Source organism: Pleurodeles waltl, chromosome 12 (assembly GCF_031143425.1).
Source record: "Pleurodeles waltl isolate 20211129_DDA chromosome 12, aPleWal1.hap1.20221129, whole genome shotgun sequence".
Taxonomy (NCBI): Eukaryota; Metazoa; Chordata; class Amphibia; order Caudata; family Salamandridae; genus Pleurodeles; species Pleurodeles waltl.
This window is the reverse complement of record NC_090451.1, coordinates 111458257-111481457: the sequence shown is the minus strand read 5'-3', so window position 1 is coordinate 111481457 and position 23201 is coordinate 111458257. Positions and strand designations below refer to the sequence as shown.

General features: G+C 43.6%; 1 non-coding gene across 1 annotated transcript; it reads left to right on the top strand.

Annotated features, from left to right (window-relative positions):
* The first annotated feature begins 4040 nt into the window (after positions 1-4040).
* Positions 4041-4112, top strand: TRNAH-GUG (transfer RNA histidin (anticodon GUG)). Its single transcript has one exon. It is a non-coding gene; the product is annotated as a tRNA-His (tRNA).
* The last annotated feature ends 19089 nt before the right edge of the window (positions 4113-23201 follow it).

Here is a 23201-nt window from a genome sequence, read left to right as displayed (position 1 = left end):
ACTTGACCTGATTTAAAAGGTAATGTAACGTTCTTTTGTTCAACTATCCTCTTGGCTGAGAGCCAACTGGAGCCTAACAAATGGATGCCAAGGAAACAAAGGCATAAACTTATTACTTCACAAGTATGTTTAGAAAAATTATGATCTGGAGGTAGGCTTTTGACTTTGTTTAACGCACTATGTAAGAGACATGCGTGTGCTGTCAGAATGCAAGATGTAGCTCTACATACGCGTAGGTACACACATAATAATTTAAAAGGCACCTAGTGTAAATTAATAATTTTATAGCACTACTAATCCCAATGTAGGGTGTCATAGTGCTTTAAGTCCCACACAGAGGCACAACAATTCATACATGTGTAAATAAATGTCCAGAACAAATAATACAAGACAATAATGGTTATAAGGTGGAGGAATCAGATATTGTCCATACTCGTAGATATCATGGGCCTGATTATGAGTTTGGTGGCGGGAGAGCACCAGAACTGTGGTGTGGAGACCGCTAGGTCTGGCCACAGAGCTGGAGGTCTCCACACTAGCCTCAGTACGAGTTTTCCACTGAGCTGACTGGCAGAAACCTTTGTTTGTACTGGTCAGCACAGTGGGGAACCTGCAGTAGCATTGTACTCAGTTCCACAAGGACAATGTTGTGGGCAGTGCAGGGGCCTCTCTGTCGCCCCCTGTATTTGTCCTCCACCAGCCTTTTTATGGCATTTGAACCACCATGAAAATGCTAGAGGAGAACATGGTTGTAGTCAGCACAGCAGCTCTGACTGCAGCTCCACCGTGGCTGATTACAACCACAACCGCTGTCATCCTGTCGGGATCAGAGGTCCTGGAAGAGATGGCGGTCTTTTGGTAGCACCGTCCGCCAATCTTGTAATATGGTGGTCAGACCGCCAGTTTCAGCGGTCTGACCTCCACTGCGAGTCTGTCAGGTTTTGAAGCATTAGACTCGTAATCTGGCCCAAAATGTTAAGGGTGAATGGCAGAAGATGCTCTTCCGTTAGAACGGAGGAGTGATGCCCCTCTGCCTAATATGCCCCCCAGGGATAAAAAATAAAATGGTAATAAAATGAATTTAGTGGCAGCAGTGAGCTATGCATAGTTTAAAGTGTGCATGTCTTTTTGGCTGTCTGTCTTGCGACAACCAGCCAGACATGGGCATTTTAAACTTCTCTAACTTATCTGCCTTAAAATAGCTGGGTTAAAGAAAGACCAAGCCTCCAGGGCTCTTGAAAGTGCTGAGAGAGGCCGCTCCCTCCAATGGGACTTCTCTCATCCTGCTTACCAGCGTGAGAGCAGCGGCAGGATTGCTTAGGGGAAATAGATCACTGTGCTACGTTAGAACCATTGCAACTTACGAACTGGAAGTAAGAAAATTACCTTGGTGTCAAAAAGCAGTAATTCACTCACCTATCTACATAAAATACCAATCTGTGATCTTCATGTTAAACGATGGGCTTTGCAGGAGGCACATTACCCTTTTTGCTACTTTATGAGTAAGGCTCTCAATTTTCTGTTTTTGCTTATTTCTACAGATGAATACAGGCAGAAAACAATATGTGTCCTGTCAGTATTTATTTTTATAATTGGAAAAATACTAAAAAATGTGCTTCCGGTGAGTGACTCTCCATGCTGTCTTTCGTGAATTTTAAGGCAACAGCTGAGCAGACAGGATGGGAAGTTAAAAAACAGGTTGATCTCTCCCTAAATACAGGCATGTTGACATATATTTGTAATATAATGCTGGTATGTACCTGAGGCTGTAGTGGTTTGCTATATTTGGCTGCTTAATTTGTTAAAACGCAACAGGCATCAACGTAATAGCGCATGTTTGTCAGTTGAATAAATTTGGATGTGTACCATTTTACAACTTCATTTTTCTCAGAACACAAAACAAACATGGATAAATACCAATCAGATGGCCAAAACGTAATATGGATAAATACATGCAGAAATGATTAAAAAAAAATACCATAAAACCGGGGAGTCGTATTTCTGAGTCAAAACTGTGATTGGACAAAACGCTCCAAGAACTTCATTAACCACTAGTTTTCTTGCTGCTAATATATTATAATCTCCTCAGAATTGCTGGGCACACAACGATCTTTGCAAAAGGTGTCTTAATTGAATAATATGTTAAAATGCACCCTCGTTGTTATCAATTAATAAAGCTAGATTTACTGTCACGTATGTACATACTGTCAGTTTTTTTGAAGCAGATTTGTCTAAAAATGAATATATAAGTTGAGTTTCAGACTATGATTTTCAAACTCTGCCCCTCGTGACTCCACCCCCTTTCCTCTACCACCACTTGACCCCAATGTATGGGATCCAGGAGACATTTTGTTCTAATTCCATCACGGCTGACCTCTAATCCTGCATGGTTTCTTGCTCCATACATATGGGCACCACCAGTTGTGCGTTATAAAGATGAAAGCCATTGGTGAGTTCTATGAACATATGTAGTCAGCATGTCAGAGTCCAAGTGTCTATGTAATGGCACAGAACTCTAAGGTTATTTTCATTTAATGCAGAAGTGGAACTTTGTTCCATATCACGTTTGGGCTGCCTGTGGTATGTTAGTCTGGCCAGGAATGAGGCAGTGTCCTCCGGTGAGAGTGTGATTAACAACGGTGCTCGACGCTTACTTCCTTTGCCTCACGAAAACCTGTAGTTTTTTTTGTGTTGTTTACATAATTTTGCATAGCGCTGAGTAAGACGTGATCATTATATCCCTGATCAGTGTGTATGTTAAAAAATATACATTACAGAGAAAACCAATAATTTAAAGACACGTCATGGAACAGAATAAACATGATAGCAATTGCCAACAACCTAAAAGGCCGAGAAGACACGTCTCTCAGCTCTGCCATCACAGCAGGTTGGGTTTGAGGCGCCCGTTGAATAAAATGAATCTTTTACGCTTCTGCAGACAGGACGGTTAGAGGAACATCGGAAGCAATCTCGCGCCTGTCATGCGTGACGCAATGGATGCCACACGGGGGGCTCTTTATGGCAGGGATGGTATGCAATGGAAGATTATGACATGCACAGGCATGATAAGACTGCCATTTATTGATATAATAATTCCAAACAGACAGGCATGGGTGCACTGCAGACACGTGATGGCCACATACTGATCAGGGTGCACTCTACTCACATATAAGGGGGTCGCTGAAGCTCCACAATTAGCCACGAGGGTAACGTCATATGCAGATAAGACCTTCCAATCAAATGCTCACCACGTGAAGAAGTGACTGTGTAAATACGTAATGATGCACGTGTACTACAATGAGCCACCTGGTATCTGAGATGCGTGGGACATGCGTGTTCTGGCGTGAGTGGACATACACGAACTTCCAAGTGCGGTTCTCGGCTGTATGTGAGCCCTTTCGTCATCCCTCTCGCCTGGTGCCTGCTGCGTGGAGCTCCATGCCTGCCACATTCAGCGCCTACTTCTCTTCGTGGCGCCCTCATCTGAAACACTAACATGGCGCTACATTGTCAACTAAAACTTGTATCCACGTTGTCCACATACCAGGCAAGTGTGAAGGCTTTTTAGTTGTACACTCTTCTTTGTTTACATTGAACGTGTACACACTACATTTGCCTTCGCTTGGTGACAACGCGGGCAGAGTATGTAAAATAAATTATAATTCTTAGAGCACGAAACTTCCACATGTGCATTTCTGATCTTAAGCTTTGCAACTGTGTTTAGGCCCTGCGTCTGCACCGCGTCCTTTCCCACGCCCTCTCCTGCGTTCTATAAACAGGGTGAGACATCCAATGTTCTGTTGTGATCGCTGCAGGCAGGGAACGCTTGACAGGTGCACCAGTTTGGCTGGACTGGCTTTACAGAGGAGGGAGAACGAACTCCTGGATCTGCTGGATTTGCGCGTCGCCCAGATTAAAAAGAGAACATCTTTCATTTGACTCCAGCGCAAGGAAGAGGTTCTAATGTGCAGAACCTCTGGGAGACAGAAGTGGGCGTGACACATCCCGGTCTACAGGAATCACATAAGCCCAAGTAGCTCGCCGTGATCGTATAGTGGTTAGTACTTTGCGTTGTGGCCGCAGCAACCTCGGTTCGAATCCGAGTCACGGCATTGCGGGTGGCAATGTCACGGCAGTTGGGCAGCCTTTTTAAATATTTTCTTTTTCTAGGATTTCAAAACATATTTTTTCATACTGCTGAAAGAATTCCGTCGGATATTAACCCATCAAGTAAACAAATACAATACTCTACGTTTATTCTGCGTTATTGACTCACTGCATGAATATTATAATTAACCGTTATCCACATTGGAAGGCATATTTAAATTGCTACTTAGAAGCAGTAGTTTCATTTACGACACTTATTGAATAACATGGGCTCAGTCTAATGATTTTAAAAATAAGTTAATCGACTTGATTAAATGCATATAAAATATACACTTTTGAAAATATGTTAGTCAAAGTTTAATACGCATTTTGCGGATGTAATTTTTAATCCATTTGTGAAAAAGAGTCACCAAAATGTTCTACTCAAATTCACAATGACAATAAAGAGTACAGCAGCCTGTGCATTAGAGAAGGCCAACGCTAACAACTCCAGCTCCAGGACATTCTAAATCGAGAGCTCAAAGAAGCAAATCACATGCACTCAGTCTGCTTTGTGGCCCATTTTGTAAATCATATATTGTATTACAGTCATTCCATATATACACCATCGTCTTCTAACAGGGATCTTTGTATTTTGTTATCTGTGTGGTGAAAATCAGTACGTAGGTGCAGTGCTATGGAATCTCAGGAGTTTGAGGCAGTGCTCAGGGGCGTAGGAGACAGTAAATTTCTGGGGGGGACAGGGACAACCTTGAGGACTTTCAAGTGACCCTATACAAATCGCCCATTGTGTGAGATCACCCGGGTAAACAAATACAATCGCATAGTTTTAAGTGAAATATTGAGAAAGGCATGCTTGTAGTCACAGTTTGCAAGTATGCTTTATTGTTATTTACATTCACAAAGTAATTGGACCAAATGCACAAAAAAATGTTTATAAATCTCGCATCTTCATGCACCAAGCAAACAAAGGTAGGACAAAAAAAGGACGAATAAACTAAATGTTCTTGGTGAGATTCCTAAACCTCAACATGCAATTGGCCTAATTAGAAATGATTATTTCTTGCTGTAGGTATCTATAATAAAATTATGAACTTGAATTTGAAAAGCCAAATAATTTCTTGCGCCGTTCACTGCGGAGGACAAATTGTTTTGCTATTGTCTGTAGGTCAATTGAGTCCATCATCTCTTTATGTATATTGCATATGGCAACATGATTCAGTCTTTTCTGGGACATAGTTGATCTTAGCCAAGTTTTCAGGCGGCAGAGACCACTGAAGCTTCTCTCAGCCTCACAACAAGATACTGGAATAATTAAAAGAATCTGCAGTAGCTTTTCAACCTGTGAAAAGAAAGCTCCCTCTCTTGGAAGCATTTTTCGGAGTATGTCTGCCAGTTCTGGGACTGAAGAGTACTTGAACATACTTGATAATATAGTTAATTGAGCTTTGAGCAGCAAAGGGTCAATTTCTTTGTACTGAGCAATAGAGTCCATGCCACTGCCTGTTAAAAGCACATGTTCAAGTTTTTCATATCTTTGGATGCCTTCCTGGTCAAAACGCTGAGTGAGATGAACAGAAACTGTATCCAAAAGTTCAAAGTACTGAAGTCGATAGTAGTCCCCCACGGTTGCAGGATGAAAACTTTCTGCTGCTCCATCATCTATTCTTTTAGGGATTCGCCGCAGTCGTGGCACTTCAATGGCATTAAGATGTTACTTAGCAGTCATGTGGTTAGTGGAATGGATCAGACTGTTGAATGACTCATCATTACGAAGCTTCAGTATGGCACTTTTGCTACATTCACAGCAGCCAGTAGCCCAGATATAGTTTGCTGGCGGCCTTGCATGGCAATATTCAAACATTCCAGAAGCTGCAGTATTTGGAGAGCAATCTGAAGACCTAGGACAGTTGTTCCTCTCTGAAAGTGTGCAAGCAAACCACGAGCACGAGCAGACACATCACCACTGGACTCGGATGTTGATAATTGTTCTAGGGTTTCCAGAATAGGTTCATAATTATCCATTACTTTTTGTACAGCTTTTACACGGACCGTCCAACGTGTTGGACACAGTGGCTTTATTTTTAACACATTTGTGGTGAGATCATGAATGGTGGGGCAATTCAGCTTACCTTTCTTGCCTGAGCAGGACACCAAGGTCACAGAACCCTCCAAAGTGTGCTGGCAGGGATCGGTGGCAACATCCAGGATCGCGGGAGTTGCAAATGATCACTGGCATCTGGTCCCTAGGGCCAACCACTAGCGCATGCACAGTGGGCACAAAGCTAGCATTTGCCTTTGATGAAGGGTAGGTTTTAGGGTACAGGACGGGGAGGTCACGTAGTTTTTAGGACAGGGACAGATAGGTTTTAGAGTTCAGGGTGGGGGCGAGGTAATTTTTAGAACAGGCCTGGGTAGGTTTTAGAGTACGACGGGGCGCCGGGAAGTTTTTAGGACAGGGTGGGTTAGATTTTAGGGTTCAGGGCAGGGGGTCAGGGTAGTTTTTAGGACAGTGCAGGGTAGGTTTTTGGGTACAGGACGGGGAGGTCAGGTAGTTTTTAGGGCAGAGCGGGGTAGGTTTTAGGGTTCAGGGTGTGGGGTCGGGGTAAGTTTTAGAACAGGGCGGGGTAGGTTTTACGATACAGGGTGGGGGCGGGTAGTTTTAGGGTACAGGACGGGGAGATCAGGTAGTTTATAGGACAGGGCGGGCTAGGTTTTAGGGTTCAGGGCAGGGGTGGGGTCAGGGAAGTTTTTAGGACAGTGCAGGGTAGGTTTTAGGGTACAGGACGGGGAGATCAGGTAGTTTATAGGACAGGACGGGCTAGGTTTTAGGGTTCAGGGCAAGGGCAGGGGGTCAGGTAGTTTTTAGGACAGGGTGGGTAGGTTTTAGGGTTCAGGGTGGGGGCAGGGTCAGGGTAGTTTTTAGGAAAGGGTAGAGTAGGTTTTAAGATTCAGGGTGGGGTCGGGGGTTCGGGTAGTTTTTAGGACAGGCAGAGTTTTTTTTAGGGCAGGCAGAGCAGGTTTTAGAATTCAGGGCAGGGGCGTCTGGTAGTTTTTAGGATAGTGCAGGGTAGGTTTTGGGATTTAGGGTGGGGATGGGATCGGGGTAGTTTTTAGGACAGGCAGGGTTACTTTTAGGGCTCAGGGCGGGGGGCTTTAGAGCTCAGGGTAGGGGGGAAGGGGGAGTTTTAAGTGCTTGGGCGGGGTGGAGTATGGTATCAGGTGTAAGAGGGCAGGGCGGCAAGAATTTACCATGCATGTTCCTTTACCAAACATGCTTTTACAACAAAATTCACTGTTAAGGCTTGCATGGTAATGGTGTGCATGGTAAAGGCATGCATGATAAAGACGTGGCCGTTGTTGAGAACACGTTGTTAAGGCATGCGTGATGTACACATGTGTTGTTCCATCATACATCCCTCATACCAGTGTAGGGTGTCAGAGCACTTTACATCACACAGACATTACACAGAGACAATCATCATATGTGTGTAACTCAGTCTATAGGACATGTTACATAAGACAGAGGACTACAAGGTGTGGGAGTCACAGGCCATCCATACTGGTAGCAGGTATAGTTTAAGAGTACCCTGTCTGGAGAAGCCGAGGCTCAGAATTTAAAACATAACGCCATGGTTGGGGGTTCTCTTTAATAATAAGAACTGATTTTCACTGAAATTAACCCCTTTTGGAACATTAAGTTAATGAAAAAATGGGGAACAACCATAACGTTCTAATCTATACCTCGCAGTTTGTATGCATCTCTTTGCGCTAGTACTATTTTATGATGACTCAAAACTTCCACTAGACAAAACTTCAATCTCTCTCCAGGAAGACCATTAATCACCGGATTGAAATTTTTATTGTTGCCTGAAAACTGTCCGGGGCAAGGAACACCCAGCAGGTGCTTACAAAGCCACTTTCAAGCACCGAGTCACCTCAGGGGACAATAATTAGCACTGTGGCAGTCGGAGACCCTGGTGAAAGGGAGACAGAGGGCGACAGAAACAGGGCCCTAACAGACATTGTCACACAAGCGCGCTAAAACCTGCCCTGCTCATATCTTACAGTGAACCAACAATAATGTATAAAAAAGGGAGATGCTCGGCAACACAGCACTTTATTTAAAAAGTAAGGGAAATACTTTATTTAATTACCCAAACCTTACCTTATTTAAATCTTGCTGATATCTTCAGGCTAGAGGGCGGCAGGAACGGATTTCAGACAGCAATCAACAAAGGGCCTCTCTCTCCCTTTGTTTTCAGAAGTGAAGACTCCAGGCAGCTGTGGGCTGTTGGGGGCAAGGTGTGAAAGAACTCCTCCTGTGCTTGCAGCACAACAAAAGGGCAGAGGGAGAGTGGCCTTTGTGACGTCACCCTCATGATCAGATTGGTCGCAGGTAGCTGGAAGCAGGTCACAGGTCAAGTGCAGGGCCAGTATAGGTCGCGCTTTCCGTGCTCATGGCCCAGCAAATCAGATCATAGAAGGGTAAATCCTTTGTCCCCTCGTCCCCCCCACCCTTGTCCCCCGTGTCCCCCCCACTCCAAAATCTGGGGGGGATTTATCCCCCGCGTCCCCCACACTTCCTACGCCCATGGCAGTGCTTAATTTGTAAATAGAAAGGTGCAGGAGCACCGAATACTGAGGCGGCTAATCCTGAAGCCATCTCGGGCCTCTTCAATCCACATAAAGCCACTCCCTGCCCCTTCAGCTCACTCCTGCAGCTTTCTGCTTTGTCTCATTGTGACGCTTTTTCGTTTTTTTTTGCTCCGTCTTTCCCAAATGTGCCTTTGGCTCCCAGCAATTGCTTGAGGCAGAAGACTAAGCGCCGGCCCTAAAAAATAAGTGCCGGTGCTCAGCACCGGAAACAACAAGCACAAATTAAGCACTGGTTTGAGGGATCGAGTGCACTTGGAATGTAGCTGTTTTCGCTACTCAAAATCGGTGGGGGATCTGGGTGGAACATTTTCCAACTTATAACGTGAGAGCCCATGGCACCCTTGCCACACTAATTACAGTAAGGTGACAGTGGTCATAAGCAGGGGCGTAGGAGATAATACATTTCTGGGGTGACAGGGACAGCCTTGGGGACTTTCAATCAACCCTATACAAATCGCTTGTTGTTTGTGAACTGCAGGCTCCGATAAATATACACAATCATATATATTGGAAGTGTCAACCGTTGGTTGAACATTTCTTTGAATTTGAACATAAAGCAGACGAGATTCAATGGACAGTGTTGGCTGTAGTACAGCCTAAGACAGATGGCCCCACAACGCTGACAAGGCTTTTGAAACTAGAAGCAAGATTGATTGAGAAATTTCAAACCGCCAAAACGGGACTTAATGACTGTGATGAAACTTGGGCTCTAATTAGGTGATGTATTTTCCCTCCTTCTAGCTTGTTAAGAGTTTGTTGACAATGTCGATGATAACACAAGATGAAAACAACATGTATAAGATTTGCACTAGCACATATAACATCGATAATTTATGTGGATGCAGCATTTGTAAAGTGAAATGGAAGAAGGACTTTGAAAGTAATTTCATGATCATTGTATAATTGAATGTAATATGAAGACTATAGGGAGGTGTTACATATATATGTCTGTGTTATTCACCACCTTGATTAGGTATTCAGTAGCTGAACGGAGGTTCTGGATAACAAGGTTTGAAAGAAAGGTTTCTATTTGACTAATACGATTTGAGCTATGTTAAGATGGTCGCCGCAAATGGGACTAGATTTGTACTTTGAGACTGAGATTTCCTTAATAGGGTAATGGTTTATGTTAAGTTTGCTTCGAGTGTGAGTACCAGCCGTTGACAAATAAAAGGCAGTCCCTCATCTGGAGGTTAGTTGAGCTGCATAATTGAAAAGAGTGCCGCGGTACCTCCAAGATGGCGCCCGTGGCCTCCCATAAATAATAAAAAACAAGCGCAGGCTAGGTTTGGCCTTAAAACAACATAAAACGCCCGCGCATGCGGTCCTCCGTTTACGCGGCTCATTGAAAAATAGAAGACAGCGTTTTGCAGCCGACGCGCTACACGAGGCTTGCAAACGCATACAGAGTGGAACAAGATAAGTAAGTAAACGAACACGGGGCCAGGGGTACCAAGCGGTGCCACTAACAGGGGGACTGAACTACTTTAAAGACCTGAAGGGCTTCAAACAGAATTGTTTATGTTGTTTGCAGACCCCAGCATATAGATGGATATACTTAGACCGAGTAGCTTGGCCAAATAGGTAAGAATATGATTCTTAGATATAACAGTACACTTGATGGCACCTGCGGTGTTCTATTATGCTTAGTAGTTATGGTCTTTTCAATTGGATCCTTCCTTTTCCTTCTTTACTGAGGAGTAGAACTAATAAAGGAAGAGGATATTAACTCGGAAGGTTGGATAGACATCATAAAGGAAAGAAAGGTATGCCTTATAGCGGAAATGAGCACATAGGCTCCACGACTTAGGTTGCATGGGTGACTACTTTTGACACTTGGCAAAGTTTTGGTGACGGTGTTTGTAAGGAAATGCCTCCTTGGCATGGTTACCCCCTGACTTTTTGCCTTTGCTGATGCTATGTTTTGAATTGAAAGTGTGCTGGGGCCTGCTAACCAGGCCCCAGCACCAGTGTTCTTTCCCTAACCTGTACTTTTGTATCCACAATTGGCACACCCTGGCATCCAGGTAAGTCCCTTGTAACTGGTACCTCTGGTACCAAGGGCCCTGATGCGAGGGAAGGTCTCTAAGGGCTGCAGCATGTCTTATGCCACCCTGGAGACCCCTCACTCAGCACAGACACACTGCTTACCAGCTTGTGTGTGCTAGTGAGAACAAAATGAGTAAGTCGACACGGCACTCCCTTCAGGGTGCCATGCCAGCCTCTCACTGCCTATGCAGTATAGGTAAGACACCCCTCTAGCAGGCCTTACAGCCCTAAGGCAGGGTGCACTATACCATAGGTGAGGGCACCAGTGCATGAGCACTGTGCCCCTACAGTGTCTAAGCCAAACCTTAGACATTGTAAGTGCAGGGTGGCCATAAGAGTATATGGTCTGGGAGTCTGTCAAACACGAACTCCACAGCACCATAATGGCTACACTGAAAACTGGGATGTTTGGTATCAAACTTCTCAGCACAATAAATGCACACTGATGCCAGTGTACATTTTATTGTGAAACACACCCCAGTGGGCACCTTAGAGGTGCCCCCTGAAACTGTATCCAACTATCTGTGTAGGCTGACTGGTTCCAGCAGCCTGCCACACTAGAGACATGTTGCTGGCCCCATGGGGAGAGTGCCTTTGTCACTCTGAGGCCAGTAACAAAGCCTGCACTGGGTGAAGATGCTAACACCTCCCCCAGGCAGGAGCTGTAACACCTGGCGGTGAGCCTCAAAGGCTCACCCCTTTGTTCCAGCACCGCAGGACACTCCAGCTAGTGGAGTTGCCCGCCCCCTCCGGCCACGGCCCCCACTTTTGGCGGCAAGGCCGGAGAAAATAATGAGAAAAACAAGGAGGAGTCACTGGCCAGTCAGGACAGCCCCTAAGGTGTCCTGAGCTGAAGTGACTCTAACTTTTAGAAATCCTCCATCTTGCAGATGGAGGATTCCCCCAATAGGATTAGGGATGTGCCCCCCTCCCCTTGGGAGGAGGCACAAAGAGGGTGTACCCACCCTCAGGGCTAGTAGCCATTGGCTACTAACCCCCCAGACCTAAACACGCCCTTAAATTTAGTATTTAAGGGCTTCCCTAAACCTAAGAATTGAGATTCCTGAAACTACAAGAAGAAGAGGACTGCTGAGCTGAAAAACCCCTGCAGAGGAAGAACAGAAGACACCAACTGCCTTGGCCCCAGACTTACCGGCCTGTCTCCTGCCTTCCAAAGAAACCTGCTCCAGTGACGTTTTCCAAGGGACCAGCGACCTCTGAATCCTCTGAGGACTGCCCTGCTTCAAGAAAGACAAGAAACTCCAGAGGACAGCGGCCCTGCTCCAAAAGAACTGCAACTTTGTTTCAAGAAGCAGATTTAAAGACCCCTGCAAATCCCCGCAAGAAGCGTGAGACTTGCAACACTGCACCCGGCGACCCCGACTCGACTGGTGGAGAACCAACACCTCAGAGAGGACCCTCCGGCGACTGAGAGACCGTGAGTAACCAAAGTTGTCCCCCCTGAGCCCCCACAGCGACACCTGCAGAGGGAATCCCGAGGCTCCCCCTGACCGCGACTGCCTGAACTCTATTTCCCGACGGCTGGAAAAGACCCTGCACCCGCAGCCCCCAGCCTGAAGGAATGGAACTCCTGTGCAGGAGTGACCCCCAAGAGGCCCTCTCCCTTGCCCAGGTGGTGGCTACCCCGAGGACCCCCCCCCCTTGCCTGCCTGCATCGCTGAAGAGACCCCTTGGTCTCCCATAGAAAACTATTGGAAACCCGACGCGTGTTTACACACTGCACCCGGCCGCCCCCGTGCTGCTGAGGGTGTACTTTTTGTGCTGACTCGTGTCCCCCCCGGTGCCCTACAAAACCCCCCTGGTCTGCCCTCCGAAGACGCGGGTACTTACCTGCTGGCAGACTGGAACCGGGGCACCCCCTTCTCTCCATTGAAGCCTATGTGTTTTGGGCACCTCTTTGACCTTTGCACCTGACCGGCCCTGAGCTGCTGGTGTGATAACTTTGGGGTTGCTCTGAACCCCCAACGGTGGACTACTTTGGACCCCAAGCTCAAACCTGTAGGTAATTTACTTACCTGCTAAAACTAACTTTACTTTACCTCCCCCAGGAACTGTGAAAATTGCACTGTCCCCACTTTTAAAACAGCTAAATGTGTTTTATGTAAAAAAGTATAAATGCTATTGTAATTGTTCAAAGTTCCTAAAGTACTTACCTGCAATACCTTTCAAATGAGATATTACATGTAGAATTTGAACCTGTGGTTCTTGAAATAAACTAAGAAAATATATTTTTCTATAACAAAACCTATTGGCTGGATTTGTCTCTGAGTGTGTGTTCCTCATTTATTGCCTGTGTGTATGTACAACAAATGCTTAACACTACTCCTTGGATAAGCCTACTGCTCGACCACACTACCACAAAATAGAGCATTAGTATTATCTCTTTTTGCCACTATCTTACCTCTAAGGGGAACCCTCGGACTCTGTGCATGCTATTCCTTACTTTGAAATAGCTCATACAGAGCCAACTTCCTACAGTGTTCTAATTAGGAAGTGACATAAATTACAGGTATGGAGCTATTAATGGTAGTTCGTGATTTCTTTTAAGAGCATGACAATGGTTTTAACTAAGATACACTGGGATTGAGTGGTGTTAGTTTGGCACTGATACTGGACACATTTGGTGTTGGATGGTAGAAGTATTTATTGAATGAGGATGATTGTAATATGTTTGTTAATTTTTGTAGTGGTGCCAGTGCCCCCTGACAGTCCTGACGAGGCCCTGAGTGTTAAGGCTGAAACGCGTCGACATCTTGCCAGTGGAATCAAGGGCTTGGAGCAATTATGAATTGATAAGCATAAGTGGTTTAGCACTACACAATACCTGTCCAAAAAAACATTTAGGTATTGTTCAGCTGGGTGTAAGACCCTTGGTTACCATTTGTTATTAGATCACATTGCGAATTGTGTTATAGTGACTATATGTTAAAGCTTTAAAGATGGGCACATTTTTTCTTGTAGTATTTTCATGATTTTTGTTATGTTTGAGTTCATTTATGTACTATGTGTAAGACATGTTTGATGTAAATATAAATGTATGTAGATTTGTATATATTTTTGCCATAATGATAGAATAAGAGACAGGTTGCTCTCCAATGAGTCTGATGCTGCATTGTGTGAATTAATGGAATAAATAAGGGCAAATAATTTACCCCCTGAAACCAAGAGCTAATATTGTTTTTTTGAAATAAGTATTGAATTTATCCCTTGCCTGCTAATCGCTGTGAGTTTGCTTAGGGAGAAAGGAAGGCATGTTTTCACAGTCTGAAAGTATCTTTTATTGTTATTTACATTCACAAAGTAATTAGCTCAAATGTGAAATAACATGTTGCTTAACCTTGCATCTTCATGCACCAAGCAAATAAAGGTAGGGGGGGGTAAAAAGGAAGAACATACCCTTTGTGCCCCACACCCATCATGCCCTTCGCCTCATGCCAATTGGAACGGCACTAGAGATATCAAAAGCGATTAGGTACAACAGTTATAAACTGTGCTCGGAAACCATAGTTCTAATAACACTTCTACTCCTGTGTGTGATCTTGGGAAGCTCAGCTCCACATCAGTCATAACTAGAAGCATTTCAACTGAAGAAGCTCTTGGAGTTACAGGGTATATAAGGAAAATGTCATTTACCCTGTGCACATCTGTTCGTGGTATGTTACGCTGCAGATTCACATGCTATGCACAGGTCCTGCCATCTAGTATTGGGCTCGGAGTGTTACAAGTTGTTTTTCTTCGAAGAAGTCTTTTCAAGTCACGTGACTGAGTGACTCCTTCTTTTCGGCTCCCTTGCCCATGGGCATCGACTCCATCTTAGATTGTTTTCCTGCAGAGGGTAAGGTAGGAGTGATGGAGTGTAAAGAAAGAGATGTCCATGCAATGGAATAGAGATGTATATGCATATGTACAAATTTAAATGTAACTTAAACGGCTTCAAGCTCCAGGGGAGGAGGGAGGGCGCATGTGAATCTGCAGGGGAACATGCCACGAACACATGTACACTGGGTAAGTGACATTTTCAGTTCAATGGCATGTGTATCTGCAGATACACATGCTATGCATAGACTACAAAGCAGTTCTCCTCCCCTAAGCGGTGGTCAGCCTGTAGGAGTTGAAGTTGTTTGAAATAGTGTTCTTAGTACAGCTTGTCCTACTGTGGCTTGTTGTGTTGCTAACACATCTGCACAGTAATGCTTGGTAAATGTATGGGGTGTTAACCAAGTGGCTGCTTTACAGATTTCTGTCATTGGTATATTTCATAGAAATGCCATTGTTGCTCCTTTTTTCTAGTGGAATGTTCTTTTGGTGTTATTAACAGCTGTCTTTTAGCCTTTAGGTAACAAGTTTGGATACATTTCACTATCCATCTGGCTATGCCTTGTTTTGATATAGGATTACCAGTATGGGATTTTTGGAATGCAGCAAACAACTGTAGTTTTCCTTAAGTTATTTTGTACTGTCGATGTAATACATTAAAGCTCTCTTAATATCTAATGTATGTAGTGCTCTCTCTGCCACTGAGTCTGGCTGTGGGCAGAAGACTGGAAGTTCCACTGTTTGATGTAAATGAAACAGTGAGATGACCTTAGGTAGAAATGTAGGGTTTGAGCGAAGTACAAACTTATGTTTGTGTAGTTGTATAAAGGGTTGTTCAATAGTGAATGCTTGTATTTCACTAACTCTTCGTAATGAAGTGATTCCCACTAGAAATGCTGCTTTCCAAGTTAGGAATTGAATCTGACAGGAGTGCATGGGTTCAAAGGGTGGACCCATGAGTCGTGTGAGTACAATGTTAAGATTCCATGAAGGTACTGGTGGCGTTCTTGGAGGTATGATGCGTTTTAGACCCTCCATGAAAGCTTTGATGACAGGCACTCTAAATAGAGACTTGGTTTGTCTATTTTGCAAATACGCAGATATTGCTGTGAGATGTATCTTAATGGATAATAAAGCAAAATTAGCTTTTTGTAGATGGAGTAAATAGCCTACAATGTCTTGTATGGTTGCGTCTAAGGGTGTTATGTGTATTGCTTGGCAGTAGAAAACAAATCATTTCCATTTGTTTGCATAACACGGCCTGGTGGTAGGTTTTCTTGCCTGTTTAATCACTTCCATACATTCTGGTGGAAGATGTGGATATCCAAACTCTAAGATTTCTGGAGCCAGATTGCTAGATTGAGCATTGCTGGATTGGGGTGTCTGATCTGTTGTTTGTTTTGTGTCAACAGGTCCGGTCTGTTAGGGAATTTGATGTGTGGTACTATTGACAGGTCTAGCAATGTGGTGTACCATGGTTAACGTGCCCACGTTGGTGCTATAAGTATGAGTTTGAGTTTGTTTTGATGCAGTTTGTTGACCAGAAATGGAATGAGCGGGAGAGGGGGAAAAGCGTAAGCAAATATCCCTGACCAGTTGATCCATGGAGCATTGCCCTTGGATTAAGGGTGCGGGTACCTGGACGCTAAGTTTTGGCATTTTGCGATGTGGTTGGTGGCGAACAGATCTATGTCTGGTGTCCCCCACTGACGAAAGTATTTGTGAAGCACTTGGGGGTGAATTTCCCACTCGTGCGTTTGTTGGTGATCTCGGCTGAGGTCGTCTGCTAATTGATTGTGAATCCCTGGAATGTATTGAGCTACCGGGTGTATGTTGTTGTGAATTGCCCAATGCCAGATTTTTTGTGCTAGAAGACAAAGTTGTGATGAGTGGGTTCCTCCTTGTTTGTTTAAGTAGTACATTGTTGTCATATTGTCTGTTCTGACAAGAATGTGTTTGTGAACAAGAAGAGGTTGAAAAGCTCTTAGTGCTAGGGATACTGCTAGCAGTTCTAAGTGATTTATGTGAAGTTGTTTTTGTTTGTTGTTCTATTGTCCCTGAATGTTGTGATTGTTGAGATGTGCTCCCCATCCAATCATTGATGCATCTGTTATAAGAATGGCGTGAGGCACAGGGACTTGAAATGGTCGCCCTTTGTTTAAATTTGTGGGATTCCACCACTGAAGCGAAATGTGTGTTTGGCGGTCTATCAACACTAGATCTTGGAGATGACTATGTGCCTGCGACCATTGTTTTGCAAGGCACTGTTGTATGGGCCGCATGTTTAATCTCGCGTTTGGGACAATGGCGATGCACAATGCCATCATACCCAACAGTTTCATGACAAATTGGACAGTGTACTGTTGGTTTGGCTGGATTTGTGGCAATATGCTGTGGAACGATTGCACTCTTTGTGGACTTGGGCCTGCAAGTGCTTTTTGGGTATTTAATGTGGCTTCTAACTACTGCTGAATTTGTGCTGGTTGTAGGTGCGATTTTTGGTAATTTATTGAGAGCCCTAGTGTGTGTAAGGTGTTTATTACATGACATGTGTGATGTTGGCACTGTTTTTGAGTGTTGGCTTTCATTAGGCTGTTGTCGAGATATGGGAAGACATGTATATGTTGTCTCCTTATGTATGCTGCGGCTACGGCAAGGCATTTTGTAAATACTCTGGGAGCTGTTGTTATCCTGAAAGGTAACACTTTGAACTGGTAATGTTTTCCTTGTTTTGCAAATCTGAGATATTTTCTGTGAGCTGGATGGATGGGTATGTGAAAATATGCATCTGTTAGATCCAGTGTTGCCATAAAATCTTGTTGTTGTAGCAGTGGGACTACATCTTGTAGTGTTACCATGTGAAAGTGTTCTGATTGGATGTAGAGATTGAGAGTCCTGAGATCTAATATTGGTCTTAATATTTTGTCCTTTTTGGGAATGAGGAAGTACAGGGAGTAAACCCCTGTTCCTTTTTGATGATGTGTCACAAGTTCTATGGCTTGTTTGAGTAATAGTGCCTGTACTTCTGTTTGCAACATTGAAATGTATTGAGATGGAAGTTTGTGCGTTTTTGAGGGAATGTCTGGAGGAGTTTGTGTGAACTCTATGCAGTTACCATGTTGGATAATGGATACCGACCTGATTGGGTTATTTGTGATTGCTTGTCCCTCCTCTACTACCTGCTGGGCTCTTTTCTGTTGGTTGAAATATCTTCCTGAAGAATAATGGTGAAAGTGAAGACATCTTTTATTGTTTTAACTTCTCTTCATTAAAAACTTTGCATAAGTATGTTTCTGACTAGAATGTAGGGGAACCTACCAGAACTGGGTTCCAACATGCTGAATTTGTCGTGGAGTCATTTTCAGACACAAGGGCATAATTCAGCAATTTATGCACAATGTCTGCATTCTGTTGAGCCACAACCTGCAGTCAGTGAGTGGGCTTTCTTATTCCGCCGCGGAACTGGTGGTCTCCCCACCAACCCCATTACGAGTTTTGCACTTGGTTGACCAACAGAAACCTTGGTATGCCCGTCAGCCCAGTGAAAAATGTGCAGTAGCATTGGACTCGACTCGGCTCTACATGGACAATGTCGTGGGCAGTGCGGGGGCTCCCCTGTGGCACTTGTCCTCCACCAGCCTTTTCATGGCGTTTGAACCACAATGAAAATGCTTGATTAGAACATGGTTTTAATCAGCACAGTGGCGCTGACTTCAGTGCCACTATGGCTGATTACAACCACAACCACCGTCATCCTGTTGGGATCAGAGATCCTGGTGAAGATGGAGGTCTTTTGGCAGCACTGACTGCCAATCTTGTAATATGACGGGCAGACCGCCACAGCTGCGGAGGTCTGACCTCCAGCGCAAGTCTGGCCGTTTTTGGACCATCAGACTCGTAACCGGGCCCAAAATGTTGAGGGCGAATGGCAGGAGCTGCTCTTCTATTAGGACAGAGGAGCGTTGCCCCTCTTCCTAAAATGCCCCGGAAGGATGAAAAATAAAATGGTAATAAAATTAATTTATTACAATTTTTTTTCCAATCCTCCTGTCCTGAACCGAGTGTCAGGACAGGGCAGGCAACTGCTGCTTAGTGGCAGCAGTGAGCTGTGCATAGTTTAAAGTGTGCATGTCTTTTTGGCCGGCTGTCTTGCAACATCCAGCCAAACGTGCATTCTAAACTTCTGTAACTTATCTGCCTTAAGATCGCTGGGTTAGAGAAAACCCAGGCCTCCAGGGCTCTTGAAAGTGCTGAGAGAGGCTACTCCCTTTAATCCTGGCACTTTTCTCATGCTGGTTACCAGCATGAGAGCAGCACCGGGGTTGCTGCTTAGGGGAATTTGATGGAGTCTGAGGAGTCCTGAGCGAGGAGGATGTTGGACGTAGTGCAGCAAGCAAGGTAAGTTTTTTGTTTCTTTTTATTTACACACACCACTCACCTTGCATGCATGCACACACCAACACCACATTTGTCCACCCCACCCACTCTGCCTACTTGCCAGCAGCCGCTGGTGAATGGTTGAGAGAAACGAAACGTCAGGATATACAATTTACCACTCAGTGGTGGCTGGTGACTGAAAGCATTGGTGGGACACAAATACAAGACGGAATTGCACCTTGTGAGAGAGCCTCACTACCCACGTATTTCCATTCACCTACTCACCCACTGCCTTTGGTCACCAACCCATTTACTCATCCACATTGTCATCCACACAACTCTTATACACAGACACCCACATTTTCTCAGCCACTCAGTCAAGCCCTGCAAACACATTCAAACAAACACGCATTGCCTCACCCATCCAGTATCCAGCAGTTTCAGTGATAAAAGGTACACATTTATTTGAGCTGCAATTACATGTTTAATATGACATATCACGTTATTAGTCTGCAGAAGAAATAAAACGAGCATAACTAGCCATGATAAATTACTGGAACCATTACTGCCTTTGAGAGACGAAATCACCTACAGAGGCATTGAAAGGAGAGGAGAGCTGAGAGAACATATCTTTTTCTTATTGTCTGTAAAAAAGATAGCGCTCCAACTTACTTGTGTGCAGGGTTGCCTTTGGCATATTTATGACTTGAGGTCTTCAGGTCACACTCCTGTCTCCCAGAGAGCCCTGGATGGAGTTATTTATTGTATTTATTCCATTTCTCTGCCACAGACTGCTTGTAATGCAGAAAAGGGGGATTTTCTTTGTGCAATGCCACATTCTTTTAATAAAATGTGACCTTTGGTACGTTGACCTTTCTGATCACACCCCACTATTTGAGTAAATAGGAAAGGATGGATAATAATATCTGAGTGACATGAAGTTTTCAGAAACCCGGGCTGAACAAAAAACGCTCCAGGCTGTTTACCATGAGGGCTTCTGGTGGAGGAGAAGATAAGCCAGGGACGTCACTGCGTTCTGAGACAACGTAAGGGCTTTGCGTGGGCAAGCCCTGTCAGCCCTACTGTGCAGCTTTCAGCCACATACTGACGCAGGCGCAGTGGGGCTTTTCAAAGTGCACAACTTTCACTCCGAAAATGTTGTGCAGAAAATGTTTTACTTTCAGCATGTAATTAAATATACGCTTCACTAGAGAGTCCAGAAAAGGCTAGGGGCACAGCCCCTTAGCCCTTGAACACCAGCCGCCCCTGATACCACTGTGATATGTGGTTGTCTGTATTAAAAAGACTGCATTACTTCCCAAAGTAACTCTTCTTTAAAATCTTATAGTACTGAGAATAAACACAATACATATCTAACTGTTACTTAAAGTTTGCATGGAGCACCCTGATGCTGGTAAATAGATCAATGTGCTGTGTTAGAACCATTGCAACTTATGACCTGGAAACAAGAAAATGACCTCGGCATCAAAAAGCAGTAGTTCACTCACCTATCTACATAAAATACCAGTCTGTGATCTTCGTGTTACACGATGGGCTTTTCAGGAGGCACCTTAACCCTCTTTGCTACATTATGAGTAAGGCTCCCAGTTTTCAGTTTTTACTGATTTTTACAGATAAATACAGGCAGAAAACAATGTTTCCTGTCCATATTTATTTTTAAAATTGGAAAAATACTAAAAAATGTGCTTCCTGTGAGTGTCTCTCCATGCTGTCCTTTGTGAATTCTAAGAGAACAGCTGAGCAGACAGACAGAATGGGGAAAATGTGTAGTATAATGCTGGTATTTACCTGAGGGTGTAGTGGTTTGCTATATTTGGCTGCTTAATTTGCTGAAACGCGACAGGCATCAAAGTATTAGCGCATGTTTGTCAGTTAAATAAATTTGGATATGCACCATTTTACAACTCATTTGCTCTCAGAACACAAAACAAATATGGATAAATACCAATCAGATGGCCAAAACGAAATATGGATAACTACAGACAGAAATGCTAAAAAAAAAAAAAACATAAAACCGTGGAGTCCTATTTATGAGTCAAAACTGTGAGTGGACAAAACGCTCCAAGAACTTCATTAACCACTAGTTTTCTTGCCGCTTTTATATTATAATTAGGGCTCACGGTTTTATGGTATTTATTTTTTCAACATTTCTGTCTGTATTTATCCATATTTATATTTTGCACATTTTTCTGTATTTATCAATTAAAATTTTGTGCTTACTGTATAAATAAAGCTGCAATGGACTTTTTCCCACATTTATTTAACTGATAAATATATACTCCCATTTGAATGTCCAAAAGGTTTCAGTGGTATACAGAACACTCTATCTAAAAAAACACTTGCATTTTAGAATATTAGAAATAACTGTACATCTGCACTTAATAAAGCCTAGTTAGGAAATCTATTGTCTTTTTTCAACTCCCCTACCTCTGTACATCTACTGACTTGTGATTGACAGCACTGAAAATCATCAAAGAAGCCTATTTTAGTATTTTTCGGTATTTAAAAATAAACATAGGTAGAAAAAAAAAATTCTGTCTGTATTTAACAGTAAACGTCAGTAAAAACAGAAAACTGGGAGCACTAATTGCAATCTCCTCAGAATTGCTGGGCACACAGAGATCTTTCCAGCAGGTGTCTTAATTGAATAATGTTAAAATGCTGCCTCTTTCTGATGAAGTAATAAAGATAGATTTACTGTCACAATTGTACTTACTGTCAGTTTCTTTGCAGCAGATTTTTCTAAAAATGAATATATAAATTTACTTTCAAAATCTGCTTTTCAAACTCTGCCCCTCGTGACTCCACCCCCTTTCCTCTACCACCACTTGACCCCAATGTATGGGATCCAGGAGACATTGTTTTCTAATTCCAGCACAGCTGACCTCTAATCCTGCATGGTTTCTTGCTCCATACATATGGGCCCCACCAGTTGTGTTATAAAGATGAAAGCCATTGGTGAGGTCTATGAACATATGTAGTCAGCTTGTCAGAGTCCAAGTGTCTATGTAATGCCACAGAACTCTAAGGTTATTTTCATTTAATGCAGAAGTGGAACTTTGTTCCATATAATGTTTGGGCTGCCTGTGGTATGTTAGTCTGGCCAGGAATGAGGCAGTGTCCTCCGGTGAGAGTGTGATTAGCAACGGTGCTCGACGCTTACTTCCTTTGCCTCGCGAAAACCTGTCGTTTTTTTTATTTGTTATTTACTTAATTTTACATAGCGCTGAGTAAGACGTGATCATTATATCCCTTTTCGCTACCCAAAATCGGTGGGGGATCTGGGTGGAACATTTTCCAACTTATAACGTGAGAGCCCATGGCACCCTTGCCACACTAATTACAGTAAGGTGACAGTGGTCATAAGCAGGGGCGTTGGAGATAATACATTTTTGGGGTGACAGGGACAGCCTTGGGGACTTTCAATCAACCCTATACAAATCGCTTGTTGTTTGTGAACTGCAGGCTCCGATAAATATACACAATCATATATATTGGAAGTGTCAACCGTTGGTTGAACATTTCTTTGAATTTGAACATAAAGCAGACGAGATTCAATGGACAGTGTTGGCTGTAGTACAGCCTAAGACAGATGGCCCCACAACGCTGACAAGGCTTTTGAAACTAGAAGCAAGATTGATTGAGAAATTTCAAACCGCCAAAACGGGACTTAATGACTGTGATGAAACTTGGGCTCTAATTAGGTGATGTATTTTCCCTCCTTCTAGCTTGTTAAGAGTTTGTTGACAATGTCAATGATAACACAAGATGAAAACAACATGTATAAGATTTGCACTAGCACATATAACATCAATAATTTATGTGGGAGCAGCATTTGTAAAGTGAAATGGAAGAAGGACTTTGAAAGTAATTTCATGATCATTGTATAATTGAATGTAATATGAAGACTATAGGGAGGTGTTGCATATATATGTCTGTGTTATTCACCACCTTGATTAGGTATTCAGTAGCTGAACGGAGGTTATGGATAACAAGGTTTGAAAGAAAGGTTTCTATTTGACGCAAATGGGACTAGATTTGTACTTTGAGACTGAGATTTCCTTAATAGGGTAATGGTTTATGTTAAGTTTGCTTCGAGTGTGAGTACCAGCCGTTGACAAATAAAAGGCAGTCCCTCATCTGGAGGTTAG